The following is a 17522-nucleotide window of genomic DNA, read 5'->3' as shown; positions in this document are numbered from 1 at the left end:
GTAAAACGTGTTCATTTTTATTAACATATTAAATAGCAGCAAGTAGTGGGTCTAATAATTATCATTTCAAAATAGTGAGGAGCACAATTTCTAGATACTTATGGCCATAATGAGATATAAAACACTTGTTATTTCTATCAGTGATGAAAAATACAAAGCTACTTATGACAAGATTACAGGCACAGGTATTGTGTTTCTCTCTTGACTATGTTTGTAATGAAAAAATGCTACATTTCATTTAGAAGCTGGTAAGAATAAAGATTTACTTTTTTTGCCGGGCGCGGTGGCTCAAGCCTGTAATCCCAGCACTTTGGGAGGCCGAGGCGGGTGGATCACGAGGTCGAGAGATCGAGACCATCCTGGTCAACATGGTGAAACCCCGTCTCTACTAAAAATACAAAAAATTAGCTGGGCATGGTGGCGCGTGCCTGTAATCCCAGCTACTCAGGAGGCTGAGGCAGGAGAATTGCCTGAACCCAGGAGGCGGAGGTTGCGGTGAGCCGAGATCGCGCCATTGCACTCCAGCCTGGGTAACGAGAGCAAAAACTCCGTCTCAAAAAAAAAAAAAAAAAAAAAGATTTACTTTTTTTTTCCATTCACATTCACGGACTCTGAATTTATCTATGGATCCAGGGGTTGAGTAAGGACCTTTGCCTGGAGAAATATGTGCATGTGTACATCAGGGTACACTTCACAATACTGTTTGTAACAGTAAAACATTGGAAAGATTATCATAGTAAAAGAAAAAGTGATTAAGCAACAGTGCATTCATACAATGGAAAATTATTTAGCAGCAAAATTAACAGTTTTCAGTTTTACATAGCTACACAAAATTATTTAAGCATACACAATATGTGATTCCATTTATGCAAAATTCAAACAATAGGCAAAGCCAAATTATAATGTGTAGGCTGCCTACATAGGTGCTAAAATTATAAAGAAAAGCAAAGAATGACCATTATAAAAGTCAGTGTGTTTAGTTCTAAGGGAGAAGAATGATATTAAAGTTGGAAAGGATAATGTTTAGGGGCTCTGGGTTACAGCAGATGGTCTATCTGAGGGCTTCAGCAATGGTTATATAAGTTTTAAGTACATAATAGTATGGTTATATTTCATGCCCCTTTCACCTTTATGTATGAGTGTTTTATTGTAGAATTAAATGTTTTTTAAATAGAAAAATTGCATTAGAATGTAGAAACATGGCAAAGCTGATACATAAGTGCAAGATTTGATTCTTTTGGAAAAATAATAAAGTTGAGAACCATTAGCTAATTAACTCTGAGATAAAAATGAGAGAAAATGTACAAATACCTCAAATTAGGAATAATAATGGGGAAATCAACACCAATAAAGGAAAAATAAAAGACTCATTGGAGACTATTTACTCAGATTTATATAATAGATTTGAGCAACTTAAGGAAAGAAGTGATTGTTTAGGGAAATATAAATTACTGAAGCTGTCCCCTGTAGGGACAGAAAATTTGAACATGTTCATTATTATAGAAAAATAGAGAAAGGTGTCAAAGATTACCTCTCTATAAAGGTATGGATTGTTTTAGATTTTTTTTTATTGCATTTTAGGTTTTGGGGTACATGTGAAGAACATGCAAGATTGTTGCATAGGTACACACATGGCAGTAGTATTTAACTTATTTAAATATCATGGTACAAACATTAAGGAAAGTTTCCAAATTATTTTTATAAAGCAAATATACATTTTTAAAAAAGTCTGCTGAAGATGGCTTAATGGAATAAAAGCTACAGACTAAACTCAGTTGTAAATGTCAATGCAGATGTCTTAAAGTGCAGCATGTGTATTCCAGTGTGCTTGCCTTGCTTGATGCTTCAGGAAATGCAGTGATTGACAAGTTGCCATGCCTGCCCTCATGTAACCAAATTTAGAAAAAGGGATCCAAATAGAACCATGATTTTGCTATGTAGTAGGGTAACATAAGGACTATCACAGATGACCCCTGTATTGCTCTGCAGGCTCAAAGACACTTTGATATGTTTAACCTGGGTTTACGAGAACAACTGAGAAGGGCTGCTCTTTGCGTTATGTGGTGAGGAATCACAGCTAAGAGCCTCAGTTCTGGCCTTGTTCTAACCAAGTCCAAATCCCATCTCTAGGACTGAATTTATAAGTTGTTAAATTACTCATCTTTAGGTTCAGGCTCATCTTTAGACTCTGAGTGCCCTGAAAAGCACAGGGACGAAGAATGCTGTTCTTATAGGGACTCATTGCTTTCCTTGTGTAAAACTAACAGATTTCAAACATGGCCACAATTGTTTTCAGCTCCTTCCATCAACAGGCAGAGTCTGTTTTCCTGTTCCTTGAAGCTAGGCTGGCCTTGTGATTTGCTGTGACTAACAGGACGTGGCTAAAATGGCGGTGTGCCTGTTCCATGCTGAGTCCTTAAGGAAGCTTGCAGTTTCCACTTGCTGTTTTTGGAGCCTGGATTATCTGGTGGGAGGATGAGGGACTGCGTCGGGAGAGAATCAAGTCATCCTAATCATCTCAGTGAAAACCCAGATTTGTGAGCCAATCAAGCCAAGCCTAGCCTATACCAAGAATTTCTTATGAACTTCTGCCCCTACTAGACTGCATTTAGAAATTATTCAATGTTCTTCAAAATGTTTAGCTGTTTGTAAGGCATGAAGTTGATGGATTTAGGTGAGTACTTCTAATTAAGACTGTAATGCATATGAAAACTATTCAAGCATAAGTCAGAAATCTAGTTACTACACTGATAAATAGTAGGGTTTAGAATAGACATTTGGCTTCTAGGGCTTTAGTTCCTGTACCACTGAATGAAGGAGTAGAGTTGGGTCTCCAGGGTCCCGTTGAATCTGATGTGCTCTAATTTGAGCACTTCCTGTTATGTTGACTCACTTTCTTGGTCCTCTGGGAACATAGAGTCAGTAGCAATTCTTAATTATAACAGAAAATAATTTCTATCTTTAAATTTATATTATTTTATTTAGTTTATTAATTATGCTAGCTATTAATGTACCAGAAACTCATATTCAGTGTACAAAATAGAGTATCCTGATGTGAATAAAGGATTTATGTTCCCATTACTTAGCTATAAACAATACTGAGAGGAGGTTAACGGTCTATCTTAATTCTAATCATACATGTACTCAAAAATAGGATTGTAATTTAATGTGCATGTTGTCTTACCAATTGATATTTCTGTGTCAAAATATATATTTATACTCTATATGTTGAATATCACAGTACAGTATTCTGGAGATGCCCATAACTTATTGAAGTGCCCATCTACTATTATACATCTGAGCTATTGCCAATTTTTACACTTAACAATAATGTTGTGATAGACAGAACTAATTTCCTAAATTTGGGAAGTGAATGCTTGCAAAGCAAAGTAGCAAGCAGAGCTTTAGCGAGGATATTGTATAAATGATAAACGATAGATCTGTATTTTCATATACTTCATTTTGGAGTCATGTGTTAGCCACAGTTTCCTAAATTCATGTCTTAAGTGGGACATCAAAAAATTCTAAAGGCAATGGAAGTGTCTAGACCCCCTACTGAATCTAATTAAAGTCAGGGTCTCTAGGGCAGTCCTTAGATGTGCAGCTAGCAAAAGCTTGCAAAGATAGCATTTGTCTAATATATTTGTTTATTGACCTAATTAGAAAAGTGCAAGAGAACAAACTACTTTTAAAACCTTGTTGCTATTAGCTGTAGAGGATAAGAGGTCCCAAAACTCTAAAGTGCTCTGAGATCAATAAAATAAGCATCTAGAAAAATAACCTTTTACTTCATTTCCAGACAGGCAACAAAATTTCATTTTAGCCGCCAAACAAGATTTAGAAAGCCATAAGAAGTGATGTAAGCAGGAGTTATCCTGGAGAAGAAACTACAAAATCTACATGCAAAGACTGGATAATAAACACGTATTATATGCTTGCTTCCCTTACAAATGGCCCCTTCCATACCCTGCGGATCTTTTTCCCTCTTCTAATTTTTCTTGACTCCCCCCAAATTTTGTCCGTCTCATACATACCACGTTAGATAAAGTTTTATTACCTTGAATCAGGTCTAACTTAAAACATACATACTCTTTTCCTGTCTGTCTGTCTCACTAGAGTGTAAGGTCACTGAGGTCAAGACCCATGTGTTATTTTGCTTTGACTGCATCTGGCACATAGGAAAATAATAATTGCTCTTGTTTGCTATGTATTGGGTCTTGTGCTCAACAATTTATATAAATATCAAGTTAATTGGTTAGACTCTTTTTCTCCCTGTAGTTTCACCTCCTTTCTTGATTATCAGTGGGTAATCAGCATTTGTGTTTCTTGGCTTCAGAAATCTTTGCAGGGCAGAAAGTAGATGTAGATATAGTTATATCTTCCTAATAATTAAGAATAAGAAGCAAATGCTTGTTGGCTTGGATGGTGAGGTAGAAGAATGGAGTGATTGTGAGGTGAGAGAAAGGAAGAGAGGCAGCTAGAAACCATCTTCCTAGCCTGCAAATATTGAAAATAAGTTAGAGGTCTGGAATGTAATATGCCTAGTTTTTAAACCAGGAAATCTATATCAAACTTGCATGAGTTAGTCACGATAGACGGGATGATGATGCTGTCAGGGAAGGCAAGACCTTTAATGGGAGAGTTTGTAATGTTCTCCTGGAGGAAGGGGTGATTCCAAATACAGGTGCTTTTAAACTTGCCAAAGATTCTCTTGCCCCAAGTGAAACTCAGAATAAACAGAACTGCTGTATCTGAAGACACAGTTAAGTCTGTGACAACAGGCATTTCAGAAGAAACCAGTGTAGAAGATTAGAGAATTCTTGGATGTCTTGGTGTCAGCACTATTGAGCTGTGCCAGATATTGTGTGATGAACGATGATCCGGGAATACAGTTGGCTAACTGATATCCTGGGGATAGAGGATGGCTAACAAGTCACTGCCCTTGAAAAACTGAGAAAGACAAAATAAAATTTACCTTTTTATTTTTGCAAAGACAGGATCTCAGGATCTCATTCTGTTACCCGGGCTGTAGTGCAGTGTCATGATCACGGTTCACTGTAGTCTTGACTTCCTTGGCTCAAGTGATCCTTCCCCTTTAGCTTCCTGAGTAGCTGGGATTACAGGCATGGGCCACCACACCTGGCCAACTGATTTTACTTTTGTATCAAAAGAGGGATGTACCAAGGAATATTCAACAGGAGACAGAGGTACTGGATGCCATCCTGGATGCGATGATGCCATTGGGTAGATGGTCAGTCACTACATCTGTGAGTTCCTGTGTAATAAAATAAAGGAAGCTAGGGCACATTTAAGACTTCCTCAAGGAGCTTGCCACTTAATGGGAATTAGATTACATAGACACATCAACAGCTTAAGGCAACTCCAAGGTAGCAGATGCAGTGCCAGTGATGTAAAAAGAAAAGAAATGAAATCCCCAGAGTCCCAGACAGAACCATTAATAACAATGTGGAATATGGTATTTCTCTGTGGAGGGAAGTTTTGAATCCATGGGGTATATAGGTATAGAGAGAGATTGGAAAATGAAGTGAAATTAGAGTGGACTTTGAAACCTTCAGAGTGAAAATAAACTGAATAGACAGCTTCACATGGTAGAGCTTCCTCGATTTTCTGGAGGTGTGCTGGAACAGAAGAGACAACATCTGGAGGAAGAGTTGTAGGGGGATGACACTAAGAATGACTTGACGATTTCATTTGTCAGTAGAACAATCCAGGCAGCATGAGCTGCCATGCTGAGAGCTCTTCAAATTTTGTTCCGAACTTCAAGTAACATCTTCACCCTCACTCACCAGCCCTGTTTCCTTTAAATTTTACCCTGAAGAAGGTAGCGCCAGGTCTTAATTCCTTTCTTCAATCAGAACCAGGATTCTTTGTTCTGTTTTACAGACTTTCATTAGTTTTATCGAGGTTCCAGGCAAGATGTTTGAAATCTGCTGAAAATGTTTGAACTTTGCCACATTGGACGATGAATATGTAGTTTTTGAGGACAGAAATAGTTTTTGGTCACCATCTGTGCTGAACACAGAGCTTGTCCAAGGGAGAGACACAATAACCATTCTAGGAGTGAACTAGGCAGGCCTAAGCACACTGAACACTGCCCAAAGTTGGGCAAATAGAAGGTTTGTGCAATCACTTTAAAAGCACGGGTCAGTTGGGTGCAGTGGCTCATGCCTGTAATCCTAGTACTTTGGGAGGCCGAGGCAGGTAGATCATGAGGTCAGGAGATTGAGCCCATTCTGGCTAACACGACCAAACCCTGTCTCTACTAAAAATATAAAAAATTAGCAGGGCGTGGTGGCACACACCTGTAGTCCCAGCTACTCGGGAGGCTGAGGCAGGAGAATCACTTGAACCTGGGAGGCGGAGGTTGCAGTGAGCCAAGATTGTGTCACTGCACTCCAGCCTGGTGACAGAGCAAGACTCTGTCTCAAAAAAAAAAAAAAAAAAAAAAAAGGTACTGGTCATGCTTCTCAAAATATTTAATAAAGTGGAACAATACTGTCCTGTCAGAGAGAACCCTTCATAAATGAGGCTGCCAGTTAAATGCATTTCTTCCTCATGAATTATCAGCAGGAATGGGCTTCCTGCAGGGTGGCTCTCAGGATCTGCCATTGAGAAAGGGAAATGGAGTGGAGTAGGGCATCAGCGCCCAGCTCAGTTCTTGTTGAAGTTCATGCAGGGTTGGCAGGGGACTTAAATGCTTTGTTTCTGAATGTCTGTGAGGAGGAGGTGAATAGTGAGAAAGGCAGTGTGGAAGTGGAGATTTCTTAGTGGAGAAAGGTAGAGGAGCTGCCATTGAGGAAGGAAAATGGAGTAGGGTAGGGCATCATGGAAAGAGAAGCCAGTATCTTTGATTTTGAAAACTTGGAGTTTGGAAACCTCAATCTGAGTGGTTGTCTGATTTTCTGTAACAGCACTCCACAGCCCGTGGGAAAGTGTCCACATGGAGACAAGGGTTGTAGACTTAAGGCGTGGGGGAGTTGGGGACACTGTAAGATGGTGGTGGAAGTGGTGGTACCACTTGACAGGGACATAAGTCAAAGCAGAAGATACATGCATGTGGGTGTTCATTGCAGCACAATTCACAGTAGCAAAGACATGGAATCAACTTAAATGCCCATCAATAATAGACTGGATAAAGAAAATGTGGTACATATCCACCATGGAATACTATGCAGCCATTAAAAGGAATGAGATCATCATGTTCATTGCAGGGACATGGATAGAGCTGGAGGCCTTTATCCTTAGCAAACTAACCCAGGAACAGAAAACCAAATACAAAGTGTTCTCACTTATAGATGGGAATACATGAACACATGGTGGGGAACAACACACACTGGGGCCTGGCGGAGGATTGGTGGTGGGAGGAGGGAGAGCATCAGGAAGAATAGCTAATGGATGCTGGGCTTAATACCTGGGTGATGTGCAGATCTGTGCAGCAAACCACCATGGCACATGTTTACCTATGTAACAAACCTGCACATCCTGCACATGTACCCCTGAAACTAAAATGAAAGTTGGAAATAAAAGAAAATCTCATTTTGAGTATACTGTATTTTAAAAAATGTGTTCAATCATGTAAGTAATTCCACAAGTTACCTTTTTTCTTGCTTGATTCCAAGTTGAACTTTTGTGTTCCTGTGTGTATTCTTTCACACAACTATATATATTTTATCAAATACGGCTCTATGATTTAGTTTTATTAGTTGTTTAAACACCTTAAAAATATAAATTACCTTAAAATAAAAATAAAATGTGAAGTTTCTAGTGCTACAAACAACTTTTCTTAGCTTTATGTAAAGAAATGACAAAGATTTGTGCCTAATTCTATACAATAAGATTTCTTAATCTAGAACTACACGCTTTAAAATATCATGCTCTTCTCTCTTCTGCATCAGGGCCCTCCGGTTTAGGAGACTTTCCCTATTATGTTTGCCACACCTAGTATAGCCCCAGGAACATAGTAAGTTCTTTGTTTATTTGTTTTGAGAGGGAATCTCGCTCTGTCACCCAGGCTGGAGTACAGTGGCATAATCTTGGCCCACTGCAACCTCCTCCTCCCACGTTCAAGTGATTCTCCTGCCTCAGCCTCCCAAATAGCTGAGACTACAGGTGTGTGCCACCATGCCCGGCTAATTTTTGTATTTTTAGTAGAGACACAATTTCACCATATTGGCCAGGCTGGTCTTGAACTTCTGATCTTGTGATCTGCCCACCTTGGCCTCCCAAAGTGCTGGGATTACAGACATGAGCCACTGTGCCCTGCCAGTAAGGTTTTAATACATTTCAGCTTTTCTACATAGTGTAACTCCAGTTTATTCTGTTCACTCAAATTTGGTCTAGAGAGCTTCTCACCTTCCTATTTTAATGGAGAATTGAAGTGAAAATGTTAACTTTTTTCAAATAAAACTCATTTTCTATTTGAAAAAAATTAAGTATACAAATATATCTCTGCACCTGCTTGGAATTCATATATGTAACCTTTTGTTATTATTTTAAATATGTTTTAAAATGTAATATACATGAAACATGACTGATAAGATGAAAGTCCTCTTTGTATCCCCTTAGGCTTACATCCCCCAAAATATGTTTTATGCCCATCATACACTAGATTTTCATATATGAGTTACTTCATTACTGAGCTATCCATTTTGGCCTGTTGATTCAGATCCTTTTAATTATCCCTACATCAGTGCCACCATGTTTTAGTAACTATACCTTTATTATAAGTTTTGATATTTTGATATTTCTGCTTTTTGTCACATTTAGTAGCATTGAATTGCTATTCTTTTGACAGTTCTGGCATATTACCTTTAGAATCAGTGATATTAAATATAGATGAATTTGGGAAGAATTTATATCTTTACAATATCGAGTCATTTCATTCATAAACTCAGCATACCTCTCCATTTATTCATGCATTTCCATTTATCTCTTAGCTCTTATAGTAATATTGGACAATTTCTCCATAAAGATCATGTTTGTCTTTTACTAGGTTGTTCCAAAATATCTTATGCTTCTTGTTCTTCTTTTGAATGGGAACTTTAAAAAAAAAACTTACATTTGATTATTATTGGTGGATTGGAATGCTATGATTTTTGAAAATAATCTTGTACCTGGAAACTCATTTTTTGGTTTTTACACTTTATGTAGACAAACACAACATCTGTACATGATTATTTCCCCTTTTCCTTTCTAATCTTTGTATCTCCTGCTTTCCCTACCTCACTGTCCCTATTTTATTGGATTTTTAGTGCCTTTCAAATTGTCCTGCTTTCTAATCTTTATGTTTGATGCCTCTCATGTTTTTGTATCTAATCACTATTGCTTATGCATGTGTAATTTTTGTCTGTGAGCTAATTTTCATCAGAATACTCTTCTGTACAGATTAAATGGTTTCTAGCTTATAGAAACCTCTATAGACAGTTTCTGAGTTATTTTTTCTCCACTCTAGCCTTTGTGTTTTGTAGTTTCTGGATAAGTTTCTGCAACAGTTTCTTACTTTTTGTTTTTACATCATAAAGATATTGGAGATTTTGGGTCCCCACTGTTCTGGGGATACCAACTAGAGGCTTTGTTTTCTTGCTGCTTGCTCTGTTTCTATCCATGTCTTGGGGTCCCAAACCCTGGGTTCTATCCTTGGGCTGATCATGTGAGTTCTTTACTAACGGGAAGTTATTGCTCTGGCTCCCAGATTTATTCAGGGAGCTCAGGTAGTCAGTTCCTAATCTGATTGACTTCTCAACTACCATATCCCTACTGCCTCCCTGAAGATTTTATTTTCTTTAATGCCCAACCCTCCAGGCTTATGCCCTTATACCTGATTTGTTTACTCTGACATATCATACAAGTTTCATTTTAATCACAGCTGAAATGTTTTCCCACTAAATGTTTGGCACTAGCAAATGTCCTTTAAAAATTTTAAGCATAGCCTCCTACTTGAAATTTAAAAATGGTATTTTATTTGCACATAGAATGCATGTGTGTGTGTGTGTGTGTGTGTGTGTGTGTGTGTGTGTGTGTGTATCTGTCTGTGTGTGTGTGTGTTGTTTTGGAAAAAAAGCCTCATCAAATATAGTTCTCTTGAGTTTTCTTTATCTGTCTATACAGGGAAAAATTAAAAAGCATAAAAACATGAATGACAATTGGTATTAGGTAAATAGATTTCATAAAATGTTTGAAGTTACTTTTTAAAACTTTGGTTTTTGTAAGCACTTTGTATATTCTCTCTAAAATCATGTTCATAGTAGTACTCTCTAATACTTATTCAGAAGGATAAAACTCCATCAGGACGCTCCGGTCATAAATTTTGACTTAGTAGAATTTTATACTAAAATCAAACAGCCATAAAATACTAGAAATTTAGTTTGAGAATAAGGTTTTTTTAATAGAAAACACAGTGATATTATTTGAAGAAGGGATTATGAGTTTGATATAGCAGATTTTTTTCAGGGAAAGAGGGATACTTTTATAAATACAGTGTTGCTTCTGCTAAAAAATAATATTCTTGTTCAGAAAATGCATTCTCAATAAGTATTTGAACTAGGTATTTAAGGAGTTTATTGAGGATGGAATTTAAAATCTTGAATGAAAACACATTGTGGAGATAATGATTTTAAATTTAAAGAAAAAACCCTAGTAACTGGAGAAAAGTCTTATGATGCTCCCTCCTTCTCATAATTTTCTGATTATTTCAAGTTCTTTTATGTATTGTGTTTTCTAATATTTAAAGAAAAATCCAATGTTCTTTTCCTTTTACCAAAATAGAGGGGAAAATGTGTCATGGGAAATGTGTCATGTCTTTGTCTCCTATCTCCTTCAGACACTGAAACACAAAGGATGTTGGTCTAGTTTCTACTCATGCTGGGAAAACCCCAAAACGGTCTTGGCTGGCTATATCCTAGCATTTTAAAAGAGTCCCAGATGGGCTCTCCAAGACCATATTTCTATCCCAGCTCTGGGAATTTAAGCAAATATCTTTCATTATTTAGAATTCCATTATAATTCTGTCATTCCACGAGACTACAAGCCTAGCAACCTAATACGGGGCCAGTCTGCAGACAGGAGCCCTGTGGTAGTGAATGGCTTTCCCATCAATATTTTGTGATATTTTTGCACTAGTTGGAAACAAACTGGGTGAGTGTAGAGAGATCTAAAAAAAATCAGAATAAAAGAACCATATAAGTAATAATGTTTCTTTATGAAGAAGATCACCATTCTCTGCTCAGCTAATTTTACATTTAAGAAATGTGATTGCTCCATGGCTTGTGAAGCAATATAGGAAGCTAGGAGGGTGTAGGTCCTGGAATTGGATGGACTTGACTTGAATGAGCAGGTCTCAGGACTCGGATTCATTACATGTAAAGAGGGGATAAGAATCCATCCTTGTTGAGTCCACATTAGCATTGAAACTAACATGACCAGCATGTAGCACACTGCATATCCTTTAACCTGTAAAGGTTAGCTATATTTATATCATTTTTCCTGGTGTTTCCAGAGACAAAAGTCATCTAATAGGTACATACTTGGACAAAAAAAAAAAAAAAAAAAAAGAGCAATGCTCACCCTCCAACATGAACAGCAATTAAAGTTAGCAGATTGTAATCTGGGAATAATTTCAGACAAAAGAATAATAATCTGCCTCTAGAAACAAGATTATTAGTTATTGTATTAAAATTAGAAAAAATCCTTGCAAATAATATGGATTCGGATCATTATTCTTTACTCACTTGTGAGTAAAAACAGGGGGACCAAGATTTTTAGTTTCTTTCAGAAAACAAAATTAACAAAAATTTAAAACCCCAATAGCAGAAACAACAGGCACTGCATAAGAGCATTATAATCTTTCTCCTTGGGTAGAGGTGGGGCAGGGAAAGAAAAAAAATCAGGATATTTAAAGGCTTGATGCATAATTTATTTGCAGGGCTATTTTTGTAGCTTTTGTAATAGCAAGGAAGAAGAGAAGGCATCAGCAAAAATCAAGTGAAAGTGCAGCTTAGATTAATCTCAAAATAAGTCCCCTCAAAAGAAGCTCATGAATTCCATGGTTCCTTCCTCAACAATTATGGGCAGGTGTGACTATTTAAAAGCAGTACAAAACTGGTGGGAAAAAAAGTCAGGCACCCCATTTCCCCTTCAGATGAGGTCATTGTAAATGCCAACATTTCCATCAGCATCAGCAGTTGCAGTTTGGAGTTGGAACATCCTGAAGCAGAACTCTATAGTGCTTCACTCTAGGAGCTAATGTATGACCATGCTATATGCTGGTTTTATGCAGTATCACATAGAATTTGTTAACGATTAATTTTTTTTAAATTTTTTTATTGCATTTTAGGTTTTGGGGTACATGTGAAGAACATGCAAGATTGTTGCATAGGTACACACATGGCAGTGTGATTTGCTGCCTTCCTCCCCTTCACCTATATCTGGCATTTCTCCCTGTGCTATCTCGCCCCAATTCCCCACCCCCAGCGGTTCCTCCCCTATTTCCCCCCAACAGACCCCAGTGTGTAGTGCTCCCCTCTATGTGTCTGAGTGTTCTCATTGTTCAACACCCACCTATGAGTGAGAACGTGCGGTGTTTGATTTTCTGCTCTTGTGTCAATTTGCTGAGAATGATGGTTTCCAGGTTCATCCATGTCCCTACAAAGGACACGAACTCATCGTTTTTGATGGCTGCATCATAATATTCCATGGTGTATATGTGCCACATCTTCCCTGTCCAGTCTATCATCGATGGGCATTTGGGTTGGTTCTAGGTCTTTGCTATTGTAAACTGTACTGCAGTGAACATTCGTGTGCATGTGTCCTTAAAGTAGAACGATTTATAATCCTTTGGATATATACCCAGTAATGGGATTGCTGTGTCAAATGGAATTTCTATTTCTAGGTCCTTGAGGAATTGCCACACTGTCTTCCACAATGGTTGAACTAATTTACACTCCCACCAACAGTGTAAAAGTGTTCCTGTTTATCCACATCCTCTCCAGCATCCGTTGTCTCCAGATTTTTTAATGATCACCATTCTAACTGGTATAAGATGGTATCTCAATGTAGTTTTGATTTGCATATCTCTAATGACCAGTGATGATGAGCATTTTTTCATATGTTTGTTGGCCTCATGTATGTCTTCTTTTGTAAAGTGTCTGTTCATATCCTTCGCCCACTTTTGAATGGGCTTGTTTTTTCTTGTAAATCTGTTTTAGTTCTTTGTAAATTCTGGATATCAGCCCTTTGTTGGATGGGTAGACTGCAAAATTTTTTTCCCATTCTGTTGGTTGCCAATTTACTCTAATGACTGTTTCTTTTGCCATGCAGAAGCTGTGAAGTTTGATTAGGTCCCATTTGTCTATTTTGGCTTTTGTTGCTAATGCTTTTTTAAAAATTACTCAGTAAAGTTAAAAGAATAGTCAATAATTTATCTTCCTTGTGATGTAATAAATGAGTTACAACTGGGATCTGAAGCAACAAATACTTGAGCATCTGGTGTATGCTAGAGAGTGTTCTAGGCTTCAGGCCTCTGATAGTAAACAAAGTCCCTAGCTTTTATTCTAGCTCTGGAGGACAGACAATAAACAAGTAAGCAACTCTGTGAATAAGGTGATTTTAGGAAGTGAAAAGTTGTATGAAGTCATTAAAATCAGGCACAAGATGGGGTGTGCCTAGACACTGAGAGTATCTTCAGCTAGGTCAGACAGAAGGCTGCTGAGAGGAAGTGGGTTTTGAGCTAAGTCCTGCATCATGAGGAAAAAGGGAGGTGTAGCATAGAATTCTATGCAATAAGTAGCAAGTATAAAGACCCTGAGACCAGAATAAGGCTAGCATGTTCTAGGGACTGAGAGTAGACCGGTATGGCTTGCTGGTGCATGTGGGAGGAAGGAGCAGTAAATAGAAAACCAGGTCAAGGAGAACATGAGTATACTTGTCTACAAACTGCAGATAGACCTGAAGATGGATTTTAAGGATAAAGCATCATGGCTACTTACTAAATAACTAGAGAGAGTCTTGTGGTCATTAAAAAACTTTACATGTGATTTATTTAAGTAGTAATGATCCCTACCTAACTAGAGGAAAGAAATATAACTAATTGTGTACTGTATATTTAATAATATATTCTTTGGTTTTCCTAATCACTCTTATTTTCCAAAGTACTGTATTGAGGCTCACTGAAGTTAAAGGACTGTCCAAGTTCATAAAGCCATAGGGTTGTGTTATACAGCTCTAGCAGGTGTCAGTTTCTTCATAGAGAATAGCTATGGTACAGGGAATGGCTTCCTCTGCATTCATGTTATGGATGGCAAAGCCATTTCACTATGCATAGCCCTTTCATGTCTTAAGAAGTAAGCTATATTTATGAAGGCAGAAATACACCAGCCATGCTTATAACATCTGCAACAACTTTACATTTCCAGTGCAAATTGTCCTTACAATGTGATCATTTCAAAAAGAAGAAAAATATGAACAATAGTAGCTGTTCAAACAAGCAATATATCAAATGCTGGGCAAAGGACCAAGAAGATATGTCTCTTTAATAATTCACTCATCAGAGCTAGGCGTGGTGGTATATGCCTATAGTCCCAGCTACTCTCAAGGCTGAGGCAGTAGAATCACTTGACCACAAGCCTGAGAAACATAGGGAGACTCTGTCTCAAAAATAAAACACAAAATGAAACAAAAAATTCACTCATGAAAAAATAAGCATTTAATGTTAGCAGAAATGACCCCACAATGTTTGGGAACAAGGGTAATGTTAGAAAGCCATTTGATAATTGATTTTAATAGTTATGAAACTGTTCAATTCTTTGACCCAACAAGAATTTTACTCTTGGGAATGTAAAAGAAATTTAAGTGTAAGAACATTACTTACACATAAACATACCATTTATGGCACTTTCTATAATGCATGAACAATCTTTACACAAGGGCAAACAGGCTTTTGATGAATTATTGTGCTGACATTTAAATTAATACTTATGAAGATGATATAGCTTCATGAAAATATTATCTAATATATAACATTTAAGTGAATAAAGCAGAATATGAAAGAAGCAAGGTAGTCTTTTTAAAAATTTAATTTAATTTATTTTTAAGTTCCAGGATACATGTGCAGGATGTGCAGGTTTGTTACATAGGTAAATGTGTGCCATTGTGGTTTGTTGCACTTTTCAACCCATCACACAAATATGAAGCCCAGCATGCATTAACTATTTATCTTGATGCTTTCTTTTCCGTCCCTGTGTACATGTGTTCTCATTGTTCAGCTCCCACTTATAAGTGTGAACTGAAGTGAGACATGTAGTATTTGGTTTTCTGTTCCTGCATTAGTTTGCTGAGGATGATGACTTCAAGCTCCATCCATGTCTCTGCAAAGTACACGATCTCATTCCTTTTTATGGCTGCATAATGTCTCATGGTGTATATGTACCACATTTTCTTTATCTAGTCTATCATTGGTGGGCATTTGGGTTGATTCTATGTCTTTGGTATTGTGAATAGTCCTGCAATGAACATACACATACATGTATCTTTCTGATAGAATGATTTATATTCCTTTGGGTGTATAACCAGTAATGGGATTGCTGGGTCAAATGGCATTTCTGGTTCTAGGTCTTTGAGGAATCCCCACACTGTCTTCCATAATGGTTGAACTAATTTACATTCCCACCAACAGTGTAAAAGCATTCCTGTTTCTCCACAGCCTCACCAGAATCTGTTGTTTCTTCATTTTTAAATAATCACCATTCTGACTGTCATGAGATGGTATCTCACTGTGGTTTTGATTTGCATTTCTCTAATTATCAATGATGTTGAGCTTTGTTTCATATGTTTGTTGGCTGCATAAATGTCTTCTTTTGAAAATTGTCTGTTCCATGTACTTTGCCCACTGTTTAATGGGGTTGTTTGTTTTTTTTTGTCCTTTTGTTTAAGTTCCTCATAGATTCTGGATAGTAGACCTTTGTCAGATGGATAGATTGCAAAAATTTTCTCCCATTCTTTAGGCCGTCTGTTCACTCTGATGACAGTTTCTTTGGCTGTGCAGAAGTTCTTTAGTTTAATTAGATACCATTTGTCAATTTTTGCTTTTGTGGCAATTGCTTTTGGCATTTCTATCATGAAATCTTTGCCCATGTCTGTATCTTGAATGGTATTGCCTACATTTTCTTCTAGGGTTTTTATAGTTTTGGGGTTACTCCATCTTGAGTTAATTTTGGTATAAGGTGTAAGGAAGGGGTCCTGTTTCAATTTTCTGCATATGGCTAGCCAGTTCTCCCAGTACCATTTATTAAATAGGGAATCCCTTCCCCAATGCTTGTTTGTGTCTGGTTTGTTGATCAGAGGGTCTTGTTTCTGAGTTCTCTATTCTATTTCATTGGTCTATGTGTTCATTTTTGTAGCAGTACCATACTGTTTTGGTTGTTAGCCTTGTGGTATAGTTTGAAGTCAGGTAGCATGATGCCTACAGCTTTGTTGTTTTTGCTTAGGTTTGTCTTAGCTTAGGTAGATCGTCTTTGCAGATCGTGTCATCTGCAAACGGAGACAGTTTGGCTTCCTCCCTTCTTATTTGAATACACTTTATTTCTTTATCTTGCTTGATTGCCCTGGTCAGAACATTCAATACTATGTGAAATAGGAGTGATGAGAGAGGTTATTGTTGTCTTGTGCCTGTTTTCAAGAGCAAGGCTTCCAGGTTTTGCCCATTCAGTATAATATTGGCTGTGGGTTGGTCACATATAGCTCTTATTATTTTAAGGTATATTTCATCAATACCTAGTTTACTGAAAGTTTTTAACATGAAGCCATGTTTAATTTTATCCAAGGTCTTTTCTGTGTCTATTGAGATAATCCTGTGGTTTTTGTCTTTAGTTCTGTCTATGTGATGAATTTTGTTTATTGATTCGCATATGTTGAACCAGCCTTGCAATCTGGAGATAAAGCTGACTTGATCATGGTGGAAAAGCTTTTTGAGTGATGCTGGATTTGGTTTGCTAGTATTTTATTGAAGATTCTTGCATCAATGTTGATTAGGAATATTTTTTTTTGTTGTGTCTCTGGTAGGTTTTGGTATGAGAATGATAGTGGCCTCATATAATGAGTTAGGGAGGAGTCCCTCTTTTTCAATTCTTTGGAAGAGTTTCAGAAGGAATGGTACCAGCTCCTCTTCATACTTCTGATAGAATTCAGGTGTAAATCTGTCTGGTTCTGGGCTTTTTTGGGTTGGTAGGCTGTTTATTACTGCCCCAATTTTAGAACTTGCTATTGTTCTATTCAGGGATTCAGCTTCTTCCTGGTTCAGTCTTGGAAGGGTGTATGTGTCTAGGAATTTATCCATTTCTTCTAGATTTTCTAGTTTGTCTGCATAGAGGTGTTTATAGTATTGTCTGATGGTCATTTGTATTTCTGTGGGGTAGTCCATGATATCCTCTTTGTCGTTTTTATTGTGTCTATTTGATTCTTCTCTCCCTTTTTTATTAGTCTAGCTGACAATCTATTTTATTTTTTTCAAA

This window comes from Saimiri boliviensis, chromosome 9, assembly GCF_048565385.1.
Source record: "Saimiri boliviensis isolate mSaiBol1 chromosome 9, mSaiBol1.pri, whole genome shotgun sequence".
Lineage (NCBI taxonomy): Eukaryota > Metazoa > Chordata > Mammalia > Primates > Cebidae > Saimiri > Saimiri boliviensis.
Note: the sequence above shows the minus strand (reverse complement) of the source record.